Raw genomic sequence first — 14,705 nt, forward strand, 5'->3', positions numbered from 1 at the left:
TAGGGAAACACACTTAGAAAATTGACAAAAAAGAAACAAATATTTCGAAATCCTCATAACTATTAAGGAGAAAGCAATGGCACCCCACTCCAGTACTCTTGCCTGGAAAATCCCATGGATGGGGGAGCCTGGTGGGCTGCTGTCCATGGGGTCGCAAAGAGTCAGACACAGCTGAGCGACTTTACTTTCACTCTTCATTTTCATGCATTGGAGAAGAAAATGACAACCCACTCCAATGTTTTTGCCTGGAGAATCCCAGGGACAGGGGGGCCTTGTGGGCTGCCATCTATGGGGTCACACAGAGTCGGACACGACTGAGGCAACACAGCAGCAGCAGCATATCTATTAAAGAAATTGAATCTGTAATTTAAAAAAAATTTCTCCACAAAAAAACACTATAGCCCCAGATAATTTCACTAGGGATTTTACCAAACTTTCAAAGATGCATTTTAAACCCTTGATAATGTGGAGAGTTGGCCAACGTTATAAATAGATGTTATAAGACCCCAGGGGAAAATGATGGAACCTTAACATTCTTTCAGTGAAAGTGGGATGGCAAAGAGAGGATGGATAGAAGAGATTTTAGGGAGAAAAGGCAGAATCAACAGAATTTGTGGATGTTCCAGACATGCAGGAAAGATGATGGACTGACATCCTTGCTCAGGTGTCTTGCTTGGACCTCTGAATCAACAGTTGTGACATTCACGGAGACAAAGAACATGGAAGGTACAGCTGAAGGGGTGGGGGGGGTGAGATCAAAATTTGACCCACTGGGTTTGAGGGGAATGTCCGAGGATGGGTGTTAGCTAGATCCTGGATATGTAGTTCAGGAGTGCAGTGTGGGTTGGGGGGTACAGAGTTAGGGTATGTGATATTTGAAGCTGTGAGAGTGGCTGAGATCTCCCCAGGAAGGAGTGTTGTCCAGAGAAGAGGTTAAGGACAGCAGCCTGAGGAATATAAAGACCTAATGGTTGTCAGTCCAGAAACTATTGCAATTAAAAAACAAAACCAGGACTTCCCAGGTGGTGCAGTGGATAGCAATCCACCTGCCAGTGTAGCGGACATGGGTTCAGTCCCTGGTCTGGGAGGATTCCACATGCCTCGGGGCAAGTGCATCACCACGTCTGAGTCCCTGCTCTAGAGCCTGTGCTCTGCAAGAGAAGACACTGCTATGGAAGCCTGCGCGCTGCAGCGAGAGATCAACCCCTGCTCACTGCAACTAGAGAAAGCCCGCGCGCACCAGTGAAGACCCAGAGCAACCAAAACTAAATAAAATAAAATGTAAAAGCCCCAAAACAAAACAAAAAGCCCTCTCCAACTAGATGGGATGATAAAGAAAAAATGCTATTATGTATTATGCATAACAAGTGGTCTCAAGGTAGGGCTGCTGGATAGGTGGGAAGGACCTGGATTCATTTCCTAGGACTGTCATTAAAAAATCGCACCCACTGGATGGTTTCAAAGAAGAGAAACTTATAGTCTTATAGTTCTGGAGGCTAGAAGTCCAAAATCAGTTGTCAGCCGGGCCACGTTTCCGCGGAGGCCACAGGAGAGACACCAGTCTCTGCCTCCATCATCACAGGGCCATCTTCTTTCTGTGTCTCCTCTTCTTGCAAGGACACCAGTCAGATTGGACTACGGGTGCATCCTACTTGAGTATGACCTTAACTAATTACATCTGCAGCCCGTGACAGACCCTTTCCATCATTCTGCTCTGCCTTTCTCAACCTACTGGCTTGGCTTGAGGCTGCTTTCCTCACGATCAAACCTGTCAATGACAGTCCCAGGCTTCATTTCCAGCCCAAGAGTCAATTCCTAGAGTTGGCTGGTTTTCCTGGAATCCAGGTAACTAGGTGAGTGACAAGAGGGGGCAGTGAGTTTTGATTTACTGCTGAGTGGTGAAAGCAGGTTTACTGAGACAGAACTCAGTGTTTGGAGCTCAAGTTCAAACCTAGCCACATCCTGAGTTCTGAGTTACAGACGAGGTCGTGACTGTGGTGGAAAGCTTAGTACATCCTCATGTATTTGCTGGTCCACACATCTGTTTCCCCATATGTTCAGACATGCCTATGGACCATCCCTTTCCACCTGCTTCTCTCTCTGCACGTTTATCGTGTAGCTTCACGTGTATACATAGTGATCTAGAGACCAGTCCACGTTCTGGCGTTTGCTACTGGAAGACCTCTCTTGGCCCCCCTTGTCACAGCCGTGAAACAAGAGATTACAATTGCACCTCTCACAGGACTGTTGTGAGACTTGAGACCATTGTATAAATTAAAACGGGCGCATGGAATTGTTATTATGGCTACACTCTCTCTACATATCACATCGTCAGCCAACTGACAGTGATTCCCAAGTGCTGGATGAGTGCAGTTTTAAAGGTATGTTTATATTGTATGCTTCCCTCTATATGACATTCTGGAAAAGGCAAAACTATAGACACATTAAAAGATCAGTGGTTGCCAGGGCTTGTGGAGGGATTGGGGTGCTGGGGATGAACAGGAAGAGCGCTGAGGATTTTTAGGACAGTGGAACTACTGTAGGACATTTAGTGATGGATACATCTGTCCAAACCCATAGAAGGTACAACAGCAAGAGTGAAGCCTGATGCAGGCTGTGGGCTGTGGGTATGGGATGTGCTGGTGTAAGTTCATCATTTGTAACAAAAATACCAATCTGATAGGGGAAGTTGATAATGGGAAAGGCTATGTCTGGGTGTGGTAAGAGGGGTACATGGGAAATTTGTGCCTTCCACTTAATTTCACCATGAATCTAAAACTGCTCTAAAACGTCTTTAAAAAAAGAAAGTATATTTATAGCCATCAACTTATACCCACACACATATGTCTATACCTAGAGAAACACTTGCTTCTGGCATTGCGTATAAACATATACACATCTTTCTACCTGTCTACCTATCTTTCTAGCAGCTACTGCATAAACAACAGGGAGGCCAGAATCTCCATCGGCGACATTGATATATACAACTTTCTCTCCTTATGTAAATGAGAGGTGTGCTAGTCCTGGTCGTCTGAGAATCAGATGCCCATATGGGATTAAATGTGCAAGTATTTTACTAAGGGGAATGCCTGTGATGGGGTCTGGGGAGGGAGACAGGGAAGGTAAGGAGAGCTGTCAGACTGCTCCGTGGGAAATTTGGTCTGAAGTGAAGGAGAGAGAAGTCTTTCTGGACTGCCATGCAATGGAGAAAAGCTTTGGCAAACCTGTTGGGGAGTCCTATAGCTGGTCGTTCATCAGAGGGGTCCCGTCTCCCAGGAACAGGTCTTTCTTAGCCTCTCTGCCAGGACAAGTCTCTGGTCTGGAGCAGTCCTTGGGAGATGTGGCCTCGACACCAACCTTCTCCGCCACCCACCCCCACCTGGGGATTTCAGAGCTGCATCTGAGGCCCTTGATCAGTTACCCTCAGTTCAGCCCAGGGACGGGGCATTCTCACGGCCGCCCTAGGAGGTGCCGTTTATTTTTGCAGTTGATACAAACACTCCAGAATAAAAAACAGATTAAACAGTTCAAACATGGAGAATTCACCTGGGGACAGAATCGGCTGTGCGGTCCCCTCTGTCACCATGGTTTTTCTAGATGGAGCCGCTGTTCAGAGAGGCTCTTCAGGCTGGCCTCCGGAGGGCCAGGGCTGTCCAAGAACCAGGTTTGTGCTCTGCTCCAGGCATGCCTTGGGGAGCTCTGACTGAGCATACCTCTGCTGCTTCCTGGCTGCCTTCCGGGAAGATTCCTTGCCCAGGGCAGAGGCCAGGACACTCTTGGCTGGTTTCTTCCAAGACCCAAACCAAAGATCAGGAACAGGGGGAATGGTAGCACCCCTTAAGGGATTCCCCATCACATCTCCCTCGCCCTGGGGTCCATGCCCTCCTTTGAGGCCAGGCTGCCCATCCAGCCCTGATCAGACAGCAAGGGACCAGGAGAGGCCAACCAGGCCAGTGACTTGGTGTGAATCACCTTGAGTCCAGTGCTGGGTCCCACTGATGAAACTGCAGAGCCACAGTGGCCCAAGCCCAGTACTGTATAGATGAAAGTCTTCTTTATGTGAAAGATATATCTACAGAGGGAGCAATAAACTGCGAAGCAAAGTATGAAGGTTTGCTGCAAATGCTGTAAAGTTTTATATTCCTGAAAACTAGGGATAAAAGATATAACCATTTAAAGCAAAGTGGATGAAAGGGGCTTCCATGTGATTGTAAAGCATCCTTATAATAGTTAATTGCTAGTTTCTTATTGCAGCAGAGAGAGTCAAAACAGCCTTTAAAATAGCCATCATTGGAAAGTGAGAGGGAGAGGGGTCAAGGACAGGAGGGAGTGCTCTGCCAGAAAGAGGGTTGGGGCCCCAGGTGGTCTCAGAGGAAGGACCACTGTCATTCCTGCAAGGCGGTCCTGTCCCCAGTTCTCAGGGACTAGTTGCTTAGTTGCCGCTCACTCACTGCCGCAGAGATCTTGAGTCACCGTGGACAAGTCATTTCGCCGCCCTGGACCACAGCATGTTCTTGAGAAGGAAAAGAGTGCATCGTGACCTCCCGGGTCCTCCCAGCTCATGCTGAGAATGGTGGCGATCGCTGCAGTTCCCACGTAATATGCTGTGGAACAGAGGTATGCGTGGGTGTTATGGATACTCAGAACTCTCAGAGAAGATGACATCTGAGCTGCATCTTGGGTTGGGTAGGAACTTGCCAGAATGACATCCTAGGCAGGGGGACTAGCATGTGTGAAAGGCCCAGGATCAGAGCTTGCTGAGTGGTACTTGGGGTCTGTGTAAATGTTCCTTCTGGGGTTGTACAGTGCACTACCTGTGCAGCCTAACACAGCCACCCCGTGAAGCTGGGGAGGCTGGCCCCACACCCCTGCATGCACCACAGCAGACCTGTTGGACCTCTCACCTCCACCCCCATTTCCCACCAGTTCCCCTGTATCAGGCCCCTGAGGGGTGCTACTGCTTAAATGTGGGCTGGCCCCAGGGGATTTCTGCTTTACTGCCAAACTTGGGGAACCCCCAGGGAACTGTCAGGAAGCTAGGGAAAGGCCCAATCCATTTTCCCCTTTAGCAATGCAATTGCCCTTTCTCTCTACTCTGCAGGAGGGCATATGGGTTTCCTCCTCCACAAAAAGGATTATTAACAAAAAGTAAACTTTTAAGACAATGGTTTGCCTTGGGATTCCTTGTCAATCCAGCCCCAACTTTCAACCCCACGGGGCACATCTGCTAGCAGCGTCCCTCCACACTGCACCCCACCCCCACGTTCAAGCTCAAGCATCTCTGAGGGTGAGGGACCCCCCAGGACCTTGTCCTGCAGATGGCGGGGGCGGGGGAGGGGGGCAGGGAGTGGGAGCCTCAGAGCCCCTCCCTGCCTTGCTGCCCCACCCCCAACCCGCATCACTTCCTGCTCCAGAATCAGCCCATCCTTCTTCCTGGGGGCAGGAGGGCAGAGGCCCAGGGAGGACTCCCTGCAGCTAGCTCTACTGAGGACATGCGGCATTTGACCTATGACCCCCACAGGAAATCCTTCCAACCTCTGAGACCAACCTCTGGAGGGAAACCATGACCCCAGGATGGACAGAGGGCAGTGCGGAGGCCTCTCCTCCCCTCCCCCAGCCCACGATGGCTCAACTCTCGAGTCTGCAGGGGTGGAGGCTCTCACAGCCAACCAGCCCGCGTAGGTCTCAGCCTGGGCAGGGCACCAGGGGAACCAGAAAGGGGGAGAAGCTGCCTGTATGCTGCCGGCTCGGGACAGCCCGTGTGTAATTATTAATGTCGCGGTCTGCGCGCCGGTTGGAAAAGAATTCCCAGACATGAGGCAGAATGAGAGGAGAATAAAGTTTATCAGAGAGGGAGATGCTGTTAGAATAGCGGGCTGGCTCAAGGGAGAGCCGAAACCTTTCACAGGCTAGTAGCCAATTTTTACAGCTTCAAGACAGACAATTCCTACCGGAACAGTGGCATTAAGTGGAGGCTAGGATGCTATAGGGTGGGCATATTACCTAATACGGGGTCAGGGAACTGGCCAGTTTAGATCCGAGGCTCAAGGCAACAGATGCTATGGGGCTTGGTCAGTTCCGGAGACTTTTATCCTGTGACCTTGGTACCGGGTTCCACATCTGTGACCTTGATATGCATGCTGTGCTTAGTCATTCGGTCGCGTCCAACTCTTTGCGACCCCATGGATTGTAGCCCACCAGGGGCTCCACAATTAATTGTGCCTCCATTTCCAGGACAGAAATGCTCTGGTCTGGGTGGTAATTAAAAGATCATCCTGGCAGAGGGGGACTCACATGGAATCCACATCACCAGCCCCTTCATTCATTCGAATATTGAGCTCCTGCCCTGAACCTGGCACAGGTCTGGTCCTGAAGACACAGAGTTGAGTAAGAGGCAGACAGTCCCGATCTCGGGTGCCCTCAGCCTGCAACAGCTTGGAGCCGAGCTTGGGTTCCCAGCCAGAGATTGAGGCCCAGTTAACGGCAGTGAAAGCACCAGATCCTAGCCCCTAGACCAGTGGTCAGTGACAAGGGCCTGGCCCTTTGGCTTTGCAGAAAAGAATTTCCACAAAGATGGAAAGTAGTGAAGCAAGCAAAGTATTTATTAAGAGGAAAAAAAGAGTACAGTACATGTGGATATGCACACAAACAGATTCAGATGGAGAGTCCCTGAGTCGCGCCCTAGTGATAGTTTAAATCACTTATATGAGGCACTTCTTCTGGGTTTTTTTTGCCCAATCATTTTGATTTCCCTGGTTCACAGTCCATATTTGGTGTATCTCAGGATCCTTCTAATTGTGTGCACGCATCTCCTAGCCAAAATGGATCCTACCAATAAGGTCTATGGGTAGCTCATCTTCCGCCTCCAAGGAGCCTTTCGGCACATGTGTGGTTGGTGAGCTCTCCTGACTTGAAGAATGAGAAATACGTGGTCTGGGCAGGGCCCAGCCTCCTCCCTTAATTGTCTTGCTGTTCTCCTCTTGGAGTTTCCCGGTCCATAGGGAATGAATCTACAACTGCTTTATCCTAGGGGGGCCCACCTGCCTTCTGCCTGAGTCCCGGCTATGGGAGCTCACAGATTTTGGCTGCTACAGCCCCAAACAGGGTATGGCTCAGCGCGGAGGTGCTGGGGCAAAGTGCTTCATTCTCTTCGTTCCCCACCTCCAGATTCCACAGTGCTGTTTGGCTGCCTGGGTCTGGCTTCTACCTTACTCCCTGCTCCCCACCCCAACTGGCAGTGATGGGAGGTGAAGAGTAGCTTAGAGAAGGGGCTGCAGATAAGGGCTCCCCTTTGCACACCAGATGTCTCCTTCTCCAACCATAGCTCATTCTCTCATTTGCCCACTAAAGGCCAAGCATGGACTATGTGCCAGCCCTGTGTGAGTGGTGAACGAAATGAGAAATAACCTGCCTTGCGGACCTTACGGGCTGGGAGTCAGGATAAATGCTAAAGAAGTCCCCTGACAATAAATAAATGAATTACAGTCCTGGAGGGAGTAAAGAAACAGGGTGGGAGTTGAAAGAGACATACTGAGTGAGGCTAAAGCAGTGAGAGAAACACACCGCTCACCTTCGCGTGACTTTTGAAGGGGGAACTTCTCGTGGGAACTTGAAGCCCAGTGACACACCCATCCGGTGGCTAGATTCGAGTTTCATGAGTGAGAGCAGAAAGATGAGTCCTTGGGTGGAAAGGGCAGGGAGTGGATATGCCAGCAAAGAGAAAAGGATAGAGCACAGAGCTGGCACCTCGGGCCGTGATGAAGGGTCACCTAGCGGAAAGGCACCATTTCCTGGACCCTAACCTCGGAACATCCTCCAGGGGTTGTTCTATCCACCCCCCTCCCTGGACTGCTTTCTCAAACAGGGCGGATCAGGAGAAGGAGGTGTTTGTCTCTATGAAGGTCTTAGGTGGGAGGTGATTTTGTACCCCGTTCTATGTTTAACACCTGTTGCCTCAAAAAGCCCTAGGGAGACTACCTTGGTGATCCAGTGGTTAAGACTCTGCCTTCCAATGCTGGGGGTGCAGGTTCCATTCCTGGTCTGGGAACTAAGATCCCACATGTTTCTTGGCCATAAAACCAAAACATAAAAAAGAAACAATATTGTAACAGATTCAATAAAGACTTTTAAAATGGCAGAATGATGCCCCCGTCCAAGATAACTTCTTTCTAACACCCAGAACCTGTGATTATGTTGCATTACAAGTCAAAGGGTCTTTGCAGATGTGATTAATTTAAAGATCTTGAGGTGAGACTTAATTCTGGATCATCTGGGTGAGCCCATCAGATTCACAAAGGTCATTATAAGTGAAGAGGGAGGCAAAACAGTGAGAGACATGTGAGAAAGAGAGATCTGGAGGATATTATACTCCTGGCTTTGAGACTGGGGGAAGGGGCCATGAGTGAGCCAAGGAATAGAGGCAACCTCTAGAATACAGAAAAGGCGAGGAAACACATTCTCTCCTGGAACTTCCAGAAAGAACAGAACCCTGGACTGTAAGATAAGAAATTTGTGTTTTTAAATTGGCAGTTTGTTATTTGCAAAACAGAAATAGCGATACAGACATAGAGAATAAATGTATTGATACCAAGTGGGGGAAAGGGAGTGGGATGAATTTGGAGATGGGGACTGACATACATACACTATTGATGCTCTGTATAAAATAGATAACTAATGAGAACCTATGGTATAACTCAGGGAACTCTAGTGCTCTGTGGTGACCTAAATGGAAAGGAAATCCAAAAAAGAAGGGATATATGTACATGTGTAAGGCATCTACTTTGCCGAACAGCAGAAACTAACAGCATTGTAAAGCAACTATACTACAATAAAAATTAATTTTAAAAAAGAACCAACAGGGAAAATGAATAAGTGAATTGGTAATTTGTTACAGCAGCAGCAGCAGACTAATACACACAGCTAGCATGTGGCAATAGCAAAAAGTTATGGTTGTTGCCCTGGGATGGGTGAAGAAATCATGCCATTAACTCTGCTTAGGACCAATATCATCTCTGGTTCTTAGCCAAGAGCCATTGGGTGAGTGTCTCCCAGGGTGCACCTCTCTAACTACTGACCTCCACCCCCACCCACACCCCCACCCACACCTTCCCGGCTCCTGCTCTGGGCAGCCCCTCACTCTCAGTTTTCTCTTCCTGGGACCACCGAGGACCATCTCAGAGCCTGTGTGAAGTGGGCTGGAGTCGGGGCCTTAGAGACATGAGCAGAAGAGAAGTTCTTGACCAGAAGACGTGATCAGAAGGGAGTCCTCCACGGACCTGTGTGTGTGAGGGTTTTAGCTAAAACGGCTCCTTTCACCATTGGGCATTGATATCTTCGTCACACAAACAGAAAGGGGAAAATAAACTAGATGTGCAGCGTGGTGTGGGCTCGAGGCCTGAGAACAGAAACAAGAGGCCGCTGCTGAGGGATCAGTTATGGGCACAGCGTCTGCCCAGAGCATGGGAACAGGGCACCGAGCTCTCTGAAACATGATCCTTGGTGCTGGCCAGAAGGAAGGGACTTGCCTTGAGAAAAGGGGACTCGGAGACTTCCCAGGAGATGGGGCATTTGGGGGCAAGTGGGGTGAGGTGGGGCAAAAAGTGTTTCGTAGGCCCCTCCATAGAACTTCTGGACTTTGCCGCCACCTTGTGGACAGAGTCTAGAAGGACAGGGTTGTGGCTGCCCTTGGCTGAAGTCTCACGCCAGGCCCTGTAGGACGGTACTTCTTTCTGAGCTTTGAGACGGGGGTTCTCCAGGGCACATGGAAGTGAATCCTAGGCTCCCATGATTCCAGATGTCATATTCATGATGTGTCCCTCTGCCAAGAATCTAGTTATCTTTGCAGACGGGGACACACGAGGTGGAATTGAAGAGAAGAGATCCAACTCAAATCAGGATAATCCACCCAAGAGTTGCCCAGTATCCACAGGCTTTCCCAGAGAACTTGAAGCTGTGGTTTTAGGAAGGAACTCTGTACAAAGGAGCCTAGGAGTGCTCAGAGGCAAGGCAGAGGGGGTAATAGTAGGAGAAGAAGGAACAGGAAGGAATGGGACATAGAGATCCAGATTCAGCCTGGTGTGGACAGAGCTGGCCTTATAGTGAGTGAGTGACCAGCTCACTTCCTCCTGCCCATTTCTAAAATGGGGACAAGGAAATGGGAGTTCTCACCCATTCACAATGTGATGTGAGCGGATCGCAGAAGGGTCCATATCCCTCGAAGGGTTGACATCACTCTACTCCAGCCTCACGACCTCCCTGGGCTTTTTCTCCAAGCTGGGAGTGTGAAAATCAGCTGCCCCTATGAGCCGGTACTAATGTGTGCCCATTTTTCAGATGAGAAGATCGAGGCACGGAGGAGTGAAGTGCTTGTCCAAGGTTTCACAGCAAGCATGTGATGGGGCCAAAATCCCATTGTGGAGTAGTCCACCCCACATAGCATGCTCATACTGTACCAGAAAAATGTATTGCAAAAGGAACTGGGTGACTACATTTCTGGTGTCCTAGCTCTGCATCTCTCCCAACTTTAGCTCTGACAGGAAAATGATGCAGTTTTCTCCCAGATTTGCCTCTTCCCAACCTAGATAAAGGTCTCTCTTCAAAGGCTTCTAGGAAACGAGGTTCCAGTCTTCCCTTTCAGACTCCCAGTCTCATGCATGTCGGGAATATGGCTCTCAGGAAGTTCCTCCTGCAGTCTAACCTTCACCCATCTTCCTTCAGGTCAAGTCCAGATAGAAGGTCCCAGATAGGAGAGAGAGAGCATGTGGACATGTCTCAGAGAAGGGTATTCTTGGTTTCTAAAAGCAGGGTTTAATTCTCTAACCATGACAGTCAGGGCCGGCCAATCACAGGCCTTAATGGGAGAGCTTAAATTATAGAGGACCAAGTTAGAGGAAAGAAAAAAAATCCAACAAAACCCACCCAACTCCCAGCCCCTGGTGCTGCAGCTGATGGGTAATTATCTGCCGTTTGTGCGCTGTGCTGTTCGGGCTCCAGCCCTGACTACTCGGGATGGACAGTGTGGGGACCAGGCCATGGGGTTGGTGTCAGGCCAAGACAATTGAGAGGGGCCCGCGGTGAGACCCTTCTCGACGTCTTCCCCCCTTCCCACCCCTCCACTCCCCTCCACTCAGGGGAGGAGCTGCCCTCTCCTGCCCAACACCCTCCCCGCAAACCCTGGGAGGAGAGAGGGAGTGATTAGCATGGGGCATTGTCCCCAGATAATGGGCCCCAGCTGCCGCTTGCAAGAAGAGACAAAGCACCCGGCCGCTCCACGAGCATTATCGCCTCGTTAAATCTCTGTTATTAGATTAGATTCAAAATGTATTGATTCAGAGTCTGGTGGCGGGGGGAGGGCGAGGATGTGGCTGGGGAGTGCGGAACCACACCTCTCCGAGGGCGCGCCCTCTCCCTCCAGGCAGCAGGCAACTTTCCCTCCCCGGCTCTGAGCGGAATCTCCCCTAAGCGCACACCCTGACTCTGAGCTTCGCTGCTCGCCTGGACCCTCGCCAGAGCCGCGGAATGTCCACTCTTGCAGGGGGGGCTGGGGTCGTGGAGCGCAGATGAACCCCGCCGCGCGGGAAAGGCAGCCTCGCTGAAATGCAGGTGGCGAGCTCCACAGCTGGGAGCTCTATACAGGGCTGGGTCGCTCAGGCTGGGCTCTTTCAAGTCCTTTAAGGCAATCTTTTGAGTAGAAATGACAGGTTTGGAAAGCAGTGTGGATGGGAAAGGAGGTGAGAACTGGGACTCTTGGGAGGTGAGTGGAGAAGGCTGCAGCAGAGAAGTGGAGATGAGCTATAGAGAACCTGTCTAGTCAAAGCTCTGGTTTTTCCAGCAGTCATGTATGGGTGTGAGAGTTGGACTATAAAGAAAGCTGAGCGCTGAAGAACTGATGCTTTTGAACTGCGGTGTTGGAGAAGACTCTTCAGAGTCCCTTGGACAACAAAGAGATCAAACCAGTCCATCCTAAAGGAAATCAGTCCTGCATATTCATTGGAGGGACTGACACTGAAGCTGAAACTCCAATATTTAGCCACCTGATGCGAAGAGCTGACTCATTTGAAAAGACCCAGATGCTGGGAAAGATTGAAGGCAGGAGGAGAAGTGGACGACAGAGGATGAGATGGTTGGATGGCATCACTGACTCAATGGACATGAGTTTGAGTAATCTCCGGGAGTTGGTGATGGATAGGGAGGCCTAGCGTGCTACAGTCCATGGGGTCGCAAAGAGTCAGGCTCAACTGAGTGACTGAACTGAACTGAACTGAACTGGGCACTTCTCAGAAGCACTTGTTTTTAAAGACTTGGGTGGAGAATGAGAAATATCATATGATATTGCTTATATGTGGAATTTAGAAAGAAATGATACAAGTGAACTTATGTATAAAATAGAAACAGACTCACAGACTTAAGAGAGGGAACATTGTGGTTACCCAGGAAAGAGATAGGTAGGGATTTGGGGACAGACATGTACATGTTGCTATATTTAAAAATGGATAGTCAACAGGGACCTACTGTATCACACAGGGAACTCTGCTCAATGTTATGCGGCAGCCTGGATGGGAGGGGAGCTTGGGGGAGAATGGATACATGTGTGTGTATGGCTGAGTCCCTCTGCTGCTCACCTGAAATTATCACAACATTGTTAATCGACTATACTCCAATATAAAATTAAAAGTTTAAAGAAAGAGAAAATTGGCTTAAATAAGAAAAAATAAATTAAAAATAAAAATAGAAAGATAAGAGAAAAAAAAGACACAGGTGGTTTCTGGTTTTCTCTCTCTGCCTCAGACAGAAAAAGAGGGAAGGAGCAGAAGGGAAGTTCTGGGAGAGATTCAGGTGGAGGGAGCTTCCGCGTGTTCTCATATCTCATATCCCAGACCGGGTAAAGGTCTGCTTGGGCGGCGCCCTTGATCGATACTGATGGACAGAAGTGAGTAAACCCGGGGAATCTCAGCCCCGGGCCTCAGTTTCCCAGCCTGGTTGCTGGATCGATGAGCTGATTGGCTGTGGCTAGTGGAGCGGAGGATGTTACACGTGGCGGCTCATTCTCCAGGTGGTTAATTGGCTGCTTCCATGCTGGGCTCTGTTGCCCCATTGATTGTGGGTGAAGAGCTGGGAGGGGGGGATGGGGAATCAATAGGTTGATGAGTGTCTTACTAGCTCTTTGGTTGGACACTTTGTCAATAGCCACCCACTTACTGATCAGCGGTGCATGGACGGTGCCAGACCGTCCGGCTTGCTTTCTCTCTCTCTGGCCTGAGACATGAGACCCATGACTGGCCCATGACTGCATGACTTGGCCCAGCAAGTCCAAGTGGAAAGTGGAGTGGAACAGCTTTGATCCCAAGCCCAGGCTCCCAAGCATGGGCTGCCAGGATCATCCTGAGAAAGTCGGGATAAACAGGATAAGGGGGATAAGATAAGCATCTTTAGCCCAGCCTTTGCTCAGCAGGGGGCAACTATTGTGTGCTTGTGCATGTGCTTATTCGTTCAGTCATGTCCCACTTGTGGCCCCTTGGACTGTAGCCCACCAGGCTTTTCTGTGCATGGAATTCTCCAGGCAAGAATACTGGAGCGGTCGTCATTTCCTCCTCCAGGCGATCTTCCCAACCCAGGGATCCAACCAGCCTCTCTTACTTCTCCTGCATTGGCAGATGGATTCTTTACCACTGTGTCACCTGGGAAGCCCATTGTGAATGGGAGCCAATCTCCAGCCCCACAGTCTCCTGCTTTTTTCTGGAGAACCTACGCATCAACAAAACACAGGAAAATCCTTTACTAATATCAAGAGGACATGTGTCTGAGGTGGAAGCAGCAGATGAAACTCATCCCAGCTTATATTAGACACCAGCTACCGGTTAGATGATATTTCATGAGTTCCTTCTGCTGGGGAGGCTGGATGAGAAGCAGGTCCGGGAATCTAAACCAGACAAGCCTGCTTCCCCAGCCTCTGGGCTTTTTCAGACATGAAGTTCTCAAGGCTCTGCCTTCCATCCAGCCTCCTTGGAAGGTCTGAAAATTAGAGATGCAAGAGCTTGGGGCCAAGGGAAGGTATCAGTTCAGGTATTCTGTGCTGAACCCCTTATAGTTGGCCAGCCTGGAACAGCTCATCCTAGATATTTTAAGAAGTCCTTTTCATTTAGCCTGGAAGACTTCAGTTCCTAAGAGACAGGCAGCCTGAGACAGGGAGACTAAGACTGGAATGAGAAAGGGAGAACCAGAGAAAGTCTCAGGCAAACACAGCAGACCCCCAGCCATCATTCTTAGTGGGTTCTAGCATTCCTTTCCTCTGAATACTTGTTAGGTGGAGGGAGTGATGGAGTTTGGATGTTCCTTGTGCATGCCTGCATGCTCAGCTGCTTCAGTCGTGTCTGCCTCTTTGTGACCCAATGGACTGTAGCCTGCCAGGCTCCTCAGTCCATGGGATTCTCCAGGCAAGAATGCTGGAGTGGGTTACCATGCCCTTCTGCAGGGGATCTTCCTCGCCCAGTGATCAAACCCGTGTCTCCTGCATTACAGGCAGTTTCTTTACTGCTGATCCACTGAGGAAGCCTGTGATGTTCCTTAGCGTATCTTGAAACCCTGATGTGTGAGAGAGGGGCCAGGATCTGATATGTAAGATCGGAGACCATGCCTTGGACTCTCCTTCCCTCATGGTCCTGCTTTCTGGTGGATATGCCAGGGGTCAGCTGCTAAGAGTTCCCGAA

Source organism: Muntiacus reevesi, chromosome 9 (genome assembly GCF_963930625.1).
Source record: "Muntiacus reevesi chromosome 9, mMunRee1.1, whole genome shotgun sequence".
Taxonomy (NCBI): domain Eukaryota; kingdom Metazoa; phylum Chordata; class Mammalia; order Artiodactyla; family Cervidae; genus Muntiacus; species Muntiacus reevesi.